General features: G+C 36.9%; 1 pseudogene; it reads right to left on the reverse strand.

Annotated features, from left to right (window-relative positions):
- Nucleotides 1–717: 717 nt before the first annotated feature.
- On the reverse strand, nucleotides 718–5,785 carry LOC132785402 (uncharacterized; annotated as a pseudogene).
- Between the last annotated feature and the right edge of the window lie 3,794 nt (nucleotides 5,786–9,579).

The raw sequence follows: 9,579 nt of genomic DNA on the forward strand, positions 1-9,579 counted from the left end.
ATCTCTGCTCTTCTCTCGAATGAGTAATACAGCTCATCAAATTAGAACCACTTGAATTTTAAGTACTTTATGGAAAATACAAATTTTGGGACAATTTTTAAATGTATACTGTTAATTTTACTACAAAATACAAGAAAATAAACCTAAAAAAATGTACTTGAATTTATATAGAACACAAACCTTATTTTTATTATTATGATTTCCAAAAACTTTAATCAAAATTTTTAAAAATTGAAAGTTTCTTCTTAAATATTGAAAATATGATTTTCAATTGTATTACTTAGTTAACACATTATAACAGAACACCTAAATGATACACAAAATATAATACAATATAATTTAAGTACTAATTATTAAATTGTTCTAAAGAAAACCCGAAATTTTGATTAGCGATCTTGTTTTAAAGAAACAAAAAGCATTACATACTTTAAAGCAGATTTAAAAGTGCCAAAAATTAGAATCACTTAAAACGCTGCCGAAACTATAGTCTAATTTTAGGACGCCCCACTTTATACATGGAAGAAGAGTATTTTATTAATTTCTAACAATAATTGAATTGTTATTTAAATGAGCATATATGTCAACATTATTTTATGTTAATTGAACTCATACTCATTTGCTTGCCAGATGAGTCAGCAATGTAGATGCGCCATACAGTTGCAAGGGAGCGGCATCAATTCGATATTGATGTATAGGTAATGATCTAATTGATATGCATTGTGGTACTTTCAGTATATTTATTTGCTCATTAAATGAATAAACACTCATATAGTATAATAAGATGCTGTTAGTTGTTTTATTGTCGTTGCTTGAAATCCAACCAAATGCCACCCTCAAGAGTCGTAATCAAAGATGTGGGCTCGAACGAATTGTCTTTGCGAGTCTTCGGATTGACATGAACATCGAACTTGGTTAGTAACTCGACGGTGGCTGCCTTGATTTGGGCTAAAGCAAAGCGCATACCTATTTAAGGAATGAAATAAATAATTATTAAAAGATTATTTATACAATATGATAAAAGAACTTACCTATGCAGATGCGTGGACCGTCGCCGAAGCCCATGAAAACGCCACGCTCTCGATACATTTTGGCAGCATCTGGTTGCATGAAGCGATCCGGCTGGAATTCCTGTGGATTGGGAAAGTGCTCTTCGTCCGCCATGAAACAATAATGGGGCACAATTACAGTGGTGCCAGGCTCCACTGTAAAGTTATCACCATTCTTGTTGGGTAATTCAATGGTCTCAGTGCAAAGTTTATTGGACATGAAGGCAGGTGGGAAAAGGCGAATGCATTCTAAAGAAAAAAACGTATTGGTTAAAAAAGATATTTTACATTTGATGTCTGATCTTCTTACCCTGAACACAAGCATCCAGGAAGGGCAACTCATTGAGCTTGTCAAACTCAACGACACCTTGAGTGTTCAGATGAGCCTTAATCTCTTCCCGTAGACGCTGTTGTGCCTGTTGATCCCGTCCCAGCAGCATCAGGAGATGACTCAATACGCCAGCTGTTGTTTCGAAACCATCCAAGAGGAATGTCATGGTGTGAGCAGTCAATCGGCGAGTGTCCAGATTCCTTTTCTCGGCCAATTGTAGAATATAGTCAAGGAAGTCCACGCGTTCAAATTGCTTTCCAGCAGACAGCTGAGCACGTCGGGCATCAATTGCTCCTTGCATGAGACTAACAAAAAATTTTTCGGTGGCTAGCGGTATGAAGCGTAGCTTGATCAATGCCCGCAGTGCTGGAAAGGTGCTAATTAAGACAAAGTATAATAAGAAGGTCCAAGGCTGTGTGAAGAGATCCTTGATGTGATCCATGATGGGTGTAGGCTTATCCGTGAAACTTTCCGCCTTTAAACCCAATACACAATCTGTGACCATTTCAGTGGTGAAGCGCAGACACAACTATGTAAGAGTATACTAATAAATATCAAGTATACTATACGTCGAATCTTCTTTAAAGTACTCACATCTTTGGCATTGATTCCCTCTGGAGGAGCTACTTGTATTTGCTTCTCCAACCAGTTGGTCATTTTCGAACAAACTTCATTAGTAACCGGATAGACAGTCTTTATCTGTAATGATGTTAGACTTAAGTCTATTTGAAATTCTACATTGAATGATTTTTGGCTACTTACTCGACCCGGTGTTAGTCCAGGAGTGACGTCAGCCCTACGGCTTTTCCACTCTTCACCCACCAGAGAGAATGGATTGTTGGCAAATATAAAGTCGGTCTTTTCATTGATCATGAGGGAAATTTCATTGTCGTGAAAACTCTTAAAATCCGAGACGAAGACACGTCGGGCCAACTCAGGGCTAATGACCATCAACTGAGGACTCCTTGCACCATAAACTCCGACGGCATCATATTGCTGTTTGTAGTCACTGTAAAGTGCCCATAAGTTATAAATAAATACAGGTTTATCATGAAAAAATAATCTTACCGATATATTTTATCAATGTCGTAGATTACATGCTTCTTCATTGTGTACATATTGGGATAGTTGCCAGTAAAGATCTTCGGTTTCGGACCGGGAACATTTCGCTTCTGCCAGTAGCCAAAGTTCCATGTCATAAATACATAGACGACGCCCACAAGCACCAGCACCAGGGTCAAAGTAATTTCAAGCATCTTTGTTCTGCGGTGATGTTGATTGCTTGAATGTTGCTATATAACTGCGATCGGAGAGCGTTTCATTCTATTTAAGTAGACAGCACAGAGCGCTTTCAGAGAGCAATTTGCGCTCTCTCTAGTTTAAATTTAATTCATTTCACAATCTCACAGACGGTTTGCAACAATCATTCTTCTTTCGGTTATAAACATATAGTATTGATAAAGGCTATCGGTTTGAATCGGCTGCTCAATTGGGGAATACTCTTGAGAATGGCTATTTTAATTCATTTATTTGTTTGTTTACAATCTTCTCATTCACTACCCAACAACTGCTTGAAATTATCGTACGTAAAAATAAAATGAATTTATCTCGCCGTGTTTTATTCGCTGCTGCTCGACAAAAAAGCGTAGATTAACTCTATTAGTTACGACGACAAGCAAATACTCTGACAAATGCCATTGTTTAATCTAAGTCTATTCCTAAATTAATGTAAATATAATGTTCTCAAAATTAACATGTAGTACATATCTTATCAGTTTTACTATCAATTAATTTTGCTCCTTAGTCAAAATACGTGATGCATTGATTAAAGAGAGAAATCAAGGGTAATGAGAAAACTTGAGTGAGATAGGTCAACAAGAAAAATAATATCACCTATTTAATATTATGCTTTTTGGGGTTTTCTTTATTAATATAATTTGATCTTAATGATCAATATTCAAAAATCATAATTAAATTAACCAATGAAAATTTTAATTGCAATAGAGAACTTTGTTTATAAAAATAAAGTTACATATTGGCACTTTGTAATAAAAACCAGGTTTAATAATTGGACTTTAAAATTAATATTTATTAATACATAAAAAGTATATAACAATAAAATTATAAATATTATATTTAAAAAATTGTTGTGAATATTTACATATATTTACGAAATTACGTTTACACTATAATTTGGCTTTTTTTTATTATTCGTAATTGGTAATATTATAAATTTATGCAATATAAGTCGCATAATGTCGAGAAAACTGTTAAAAGGCCTCATATGTGAAAAACAGCAGTTAATTTGAAACCTAACCATATAAAACTATTTCGTTAAAAATTTGAAAATACTTCGAAAGTTTTTCATTCTGCTTTTCTCTTTATTTTGGATTAACAATACCAACACATGCAAACAATAAACTGTGGAATACATATTCGCTCACCGCTGGGACATTGTAGCTAAATACTTGAATGCGAATAGTTTAATTCGTTGTTGACAAAAAAAAAATTCCTCAAATTGCGTTGCTTACGGTATATTCTAAATATTTACTTTTAAACATTCAGAGAAAAGGCGAAAGACAAAAGGTTGATTTCATGATTTATTGGCGTGCCTTGATGTCCAGCCAAATGCCACCTTTTAGTGAGGTAATAAGGTTTGCCTGATCGAGCAAATTGTCTTTGCGAGTCTTGGGATTGACGCGGATATCGAAGTTGGTAAGGACCTCGACGAGAGCTGCCTTGATCTGCGCCATAGCAAAGCGCATACCTAGTACATTTAAAATATATTGTTAAATGAAAAATATATCTTTTTAATTTTGAGAAATTAACTTACCTATGCAAATGCGTGGACCATCACCGAATGCCATGAAGACGCCACGTTCCCGATACATTTTGGCAGCATCTGGTTCCATGAAGCGATCAGGCTGGAATTCTTGTGGATTGGGAAAGTGCTCTTCGTCCACCATGAAACAATAATGGGGAACAAGGACAGTGGTACCTCGCTCCATTGTAAAGTTGCTACCGTTCTTGTTGGGTAATTCAATGGTCTCAGTGCACAGTCTAGTGGACATGAAGGCAGGTGGGAAAAGACGAATGCATTCTGCAAGAATATCAAATTATTAAGTATGTTATGGTTAGTTCAATTTACTTCTTTCTTACCCTGAATACAAGCATCCGGAAGGGCAACTCATTGAGCTTATCAAACTCAACGACACCTTGAGTGTTCAGATGAGCCTTAATCTCTTCCCTTAGACGCTGTTGTGCTTGTTGATTCCGTCCCAGCAGCAACAGGGTATGACTTAAAACACTTGCTGTTGTTTCGAAGCCATCCAAGAGGAATGTCATGGTGTGAGCAGTCAGACGGCGTGTGTCCAGATTCCTTTTCTCGGCCAATTGTAGAATATAGTCAAGGAAGTCTACGCGCTCAAATTGCTTGCCTGCAGACAGCTGAGCACATCGGGCATCAATTGCACCCTGCATTAGATTTATAAAGAATTTTTCGGTGGCGAGAGGTACAAAGCGTAGCCTGATTAATGTTCGCAGTGCTGGAAAGGTGCTGATCAGCACAAAGTATATCACAAATGTCCAGGGCTGTGAGAAGAGATCCTTGATGTGATCCATGATGGGAGTCGGCTTGTCCGTGAAACTTTCTGCCTTAAGACCGAGCACACAATCTGTCACCATTTCAGTGGTGTAGCGCAGACACAACTATGAAAGTATATATTAATAAATATCACCTACATATACGTTAGTTACTTTTTGAAGTACTCACATCCTTGGCATTGATTCTACTTGTAGTTGCTTTTTGAGCCAGGTGGACATTTTCGTACAAACTTCATTGGTAACTGGATAGACAGTCTTGATCTGCGAAGCAATTGAACATGACAACTATGATGCAACTAATTATTTTGGTTACTTACTCGACCCTGTATCAGACCAGGAGTAACGTCGGCCCTTCGTTTTTTCCACTGTTCGCCCGCAAGAGTAAATGGGTTGTTCGCAAATAAGAAGTCGGTCTTCTCGTCGATCATGGTCGCCACTTCGTTATCGTGGAAGCTTTTAAACTCCGAGACGAATACACGCCTCGCCAGCTCTGGACTAATCACCAACAACTGAGATCGTCTTGCACCATACCCACAGCATCATATTGATGTTTGTAGTCACTGCAGATCGCGCATAAGTAACAAATAAACACAACGGTATCTGAGAAAGTAGCTTACCGATATATTGTATCGATATCGTAGATGGTATGCTTCTTCATTGTGTACATATTGGGATAGTTTCCAGTAAAGATTTTGGGCTTGGGACCCGGAACATTTCGTTTCTGCCAGTAATCAAAGCTCCATGTCATAAACACATAAATGACACCCACAAGTACCAGCAGCAGGGTTAAAGTAATCTCGAGCATTTTAGTTTTGTATTTCAAATTCTAGTTCTACTTGATGTTGATCGCTTGAATGTTGCGATATAATTGCGATTCAACACACGCTCAATGTGTTTCAGTAGACAACAGAGAGCACTTTTTAGAGAGCAATGTTCAATCTCTTTAGACTAAATTGAATTCATTTCATAATCTCCTTAAGGGTTTGCAACAATTTTATATCTTATGGTTATTCTTGTCAACATATTGATAAGGGGTATCAGTTGAAGACGCTACTCAAAAATGAGCAGCACTCTTGAACACCGGTATTTTAATTCAATGTTTTATTTGTTTACAATCTCTTCATTCATTCCCTAACAACTGTTTGAAATTGTCGGACGTAAAAATAAAATGAAATTATTGTGATTAGTTTTATTCACTGCAGCGCAACGAAAAAGCGTAGATTAAAAGTCGACAAGCAAATACTCTTGTAAATCTATTAATAAGCAAATGTGAGTATAATAAATTTAGAAGTTGCATAGTATTTACAAACAAGCAAGCCAGTAATAGGCATGAGACAAGAGGCATGAGGGGAGTACAAAACAAAGCTCAATTTATGAGAGCATTCATGTTATTCTCTTTTTGTATATAGTTCAAAACAAAAACGAGATACATAAGAGAAATTGAGTGAGAGACTCATAGGTGAAAACGAAATGTAGTATTGACTATTTACGCTACTGGGGGCAGTCTCCATTAATAAAATACATAGATTGACCTTGACGGCCAAACTTAAATTAAATTAACCTATGAGTATGTAAATGTACTCACTAAGCTTTGTTCGTAAAAAATGAATGACACTTATGATGAACAATAATACCATTTTTTTTATAATTTATTAATTATTGAACGCTTATTTTTCAATTTTCATTATTTAAATCAAACATTCAGATCTTTGTGTAAATTTATATACTTGACCCGCTACCAATTACGAATAAAATCAACAGGGCAGTATTATACTTAAAATATGTCGAATTAATGTACCTCAAAAATACCAAAATATACTGAAATCTACATTTGCTATATTGATATACTCCATTTACTCCATTTAAAATTTACCATAGAGTGCAAAAATACACCATACTATCAGCCAAAGCAACTAAAATTAAGTAGGCGTCGGTAAAGACCATTTACTATAGATATGTGTACTATAGATATATATATATACATTATAGATTCAAGATTTTACCAATACATTTTTGCAAAGATGCTTCGCTTAAAAATCCTCTTTGATGCGATGGCCTCATTTCACTCACGACAATTTATTGAAAATTATGCGACAAAGTATCTGTGCCACGTCGACCACTCAATGGCCAAGCCATGAAATTTATTGCCATTGCAGCAGCAGCTCCAATCGACTGGCGACTGCCGACTGTCGACTAGCTACATAGTAAACTGGGCAAGGTCCAAACTGCAGTTCTTGGGCGGCGGCACATTTGTCATGTGCTTGTTGGCGGACTTATTAAACGGCTTTTAAGCGCACAGGAAGCACAATAACTAAGTATTTTCTATAGTCGGTAGATTTATGTGACCAAAACCGGTTTGTGGCCAAATGAGACTTAGCAAATTATGCGGCATTTTAAGATGCGATCAAAGAAATAGGTTTTTTTTTTTTTTTTTTACAAACCAAAATATAGAGAACGACTTTAGAATTAAAACTTGCAAAAGATTAAAGAAAATTAAAGTTTTAGTAAAATGTCTTCCAATTTTTAATTACTTGGTAAGTGAGTTATGGTTAGTTCCTTAAGCCTTTATGGTTAAAAATTATAGTTTATTCGATTGACCCACAGTAGAAGTATGGTGGTTGTAGTCGTGTTAACACAACCCTAGTTGAACCGTTGGGTGGAAAATTCGAAATTTATGAGCCAGCTCACTTAACTTGGTCAGAATAGAAATGGGGTTTGGGGTGGGAACAGAAAAAAAAAACAAGCAAGCAACAGAGGACTAAAAGCTGTTTATGTGTTTTGAACGTGTTCGGCTGCTCACACGCAGCTACCCCATTTGTAACTCTCCATGTGTGTGTGAAAAGGATGAGTGTTAGGTGTGTGTGTGAGGTTTGTGAAAGCGTGTTAGGTATGTGGCCCAAATTAAGTTGTTGTCTATGCTAAATTGTCATTCTGTTGCTGTAAGAGGACAAAGAAAATTCCAAAAAGGGAAAAACATAGAACAAACATAGAATGCAAAAAAAAATGAAGTCAGAAAGTTATGCGAGTCCCTGAAACGACCTTGGTTAAGCCGCTTTAAAGGACTGCAATGGCCGATAACAAACAAGAGTAATTAGAAGGGCAAAGCCTCTGGCAAGTGGCCACAGAAATATTCTATGCATAATTAAACAGCAAATTAAGCATTATCTCCTGCTACAACGTCGAGCAGCAGGCGCAACCAACAGACAACGGACAGCAGACAGCTGACAGCAGACAGCATAACAACCTCTATAGCACACAAAGGACACATGGTAAAATATTAATAACAATTAATAGGCAACAAGTATGAGAAGTGTGTGTTGCATTATCTTTTGGGGGCATTTCATCATCCAAATGCTGCAGACCACTTTTTGACAGCGACAAGAACCTCAGCTGGTTGTGGGGCGCAATGGGTTCTGTCAATAAGCCGCTTGCTTCTTGTCACCTTGGTTGCCACACTCAAGCTGTTCATGCCACAAATGACACTTGTTTAGTAAGAAACTTGTCTATGCATTAAGTCACTTCTTGCGATTGTACAGATACACAACTCAGCCACACAATAGTGCCCCAGGTGTTTGGTTTGTCTTTTAATGCCGTCAAGTGCTCAAATACATTTGAGTTGGAGTTTGTGGACACTGATTGAGAGCGCTCAACTTGAACATTCGCCCGCCACATGAGCGCAACAGTTTACAACTGTTACAAGCGTTGAAAGTGGAATACGAGATAGGTTATCATTAGCATGGGAAACTTTCAATACCCTTGCTTAAGGCTGATGCAATAATGGTATGAAAACTAGAAGACTATAAGATAAGGTTTAAAATAACAAATCTATATTATAGTCTAATCTGATAGTAAAAAATAAAAGGGCAATTTTATACAAATAAGAATGGCTAGATTGATAGACTTGTCTGTTCTTAATATTATAATTTATTAGTGTTGCGTCAACTAAATTTAAAGTACCCCAATCAATCTGAAGTGCCTTGCTGATTACGTTTATTTGGTAATTACTTCTTTTGTTGTTTTCAAACAAAGTGCCGGCATCTAATAGAAAGCAGAAGACTTTCTCAGCAAACCTAAGTCAGCTAAACTCCACTTATGCTATTGATTCGTAATTATTATGATAAATTTATTTTAGAATTCCCACCTCTACAGTATTATTGGCCAATCCTCTCAGCCTTACTACATTGCTATATTTCCAACTCAACGATTCCCCGCCTTCCCTCCATAATCACAGCAATTAGCAATTATGGCTTCCCCCCTTGTTCTGTGTGTACCTTTTGCTTTCACACCTGTCTGGGCATCGTCCCAGCTCTTATCCCTTTTAATTAGATGCCGCCAAAAGGCAAATTCCAAGCTCAAGCTGCGAGTCAAGTGTGGACCATCTCCTCGCCCATCTTTCCCCAAGTTTTCCTCTTTCTCTTTGCTTCGCACATTTTCCTGTCGCCTGTTTGCCTTTTGAGTTGGCAGCTGGTTCAGTTAGCTGCGAGCTAGCTGAATTCTCTGCCCATTTCTAATTTTCATTTTAATTATTACCAGTATTATTCTGAAATTCAAGCAAGCGGCAACTTTGGGCACCAAACCAAACCAAACCAGCTTTCAATA

The sequence above is a fragment of the Drosophila nasuta genome, chromosome 2L, assembly GCF_023558535.2.
Source record: "Drosophila nasuta strain 15112-1781.00 chromosome 2L, ASM2355853v1, whole genome shotgun sequence".
NCBI lineage: Eukaryota > Metazoa > Arthropoda > Insecta > Diptera > Drosophilidae > Drosophila > Drosophila nasuta.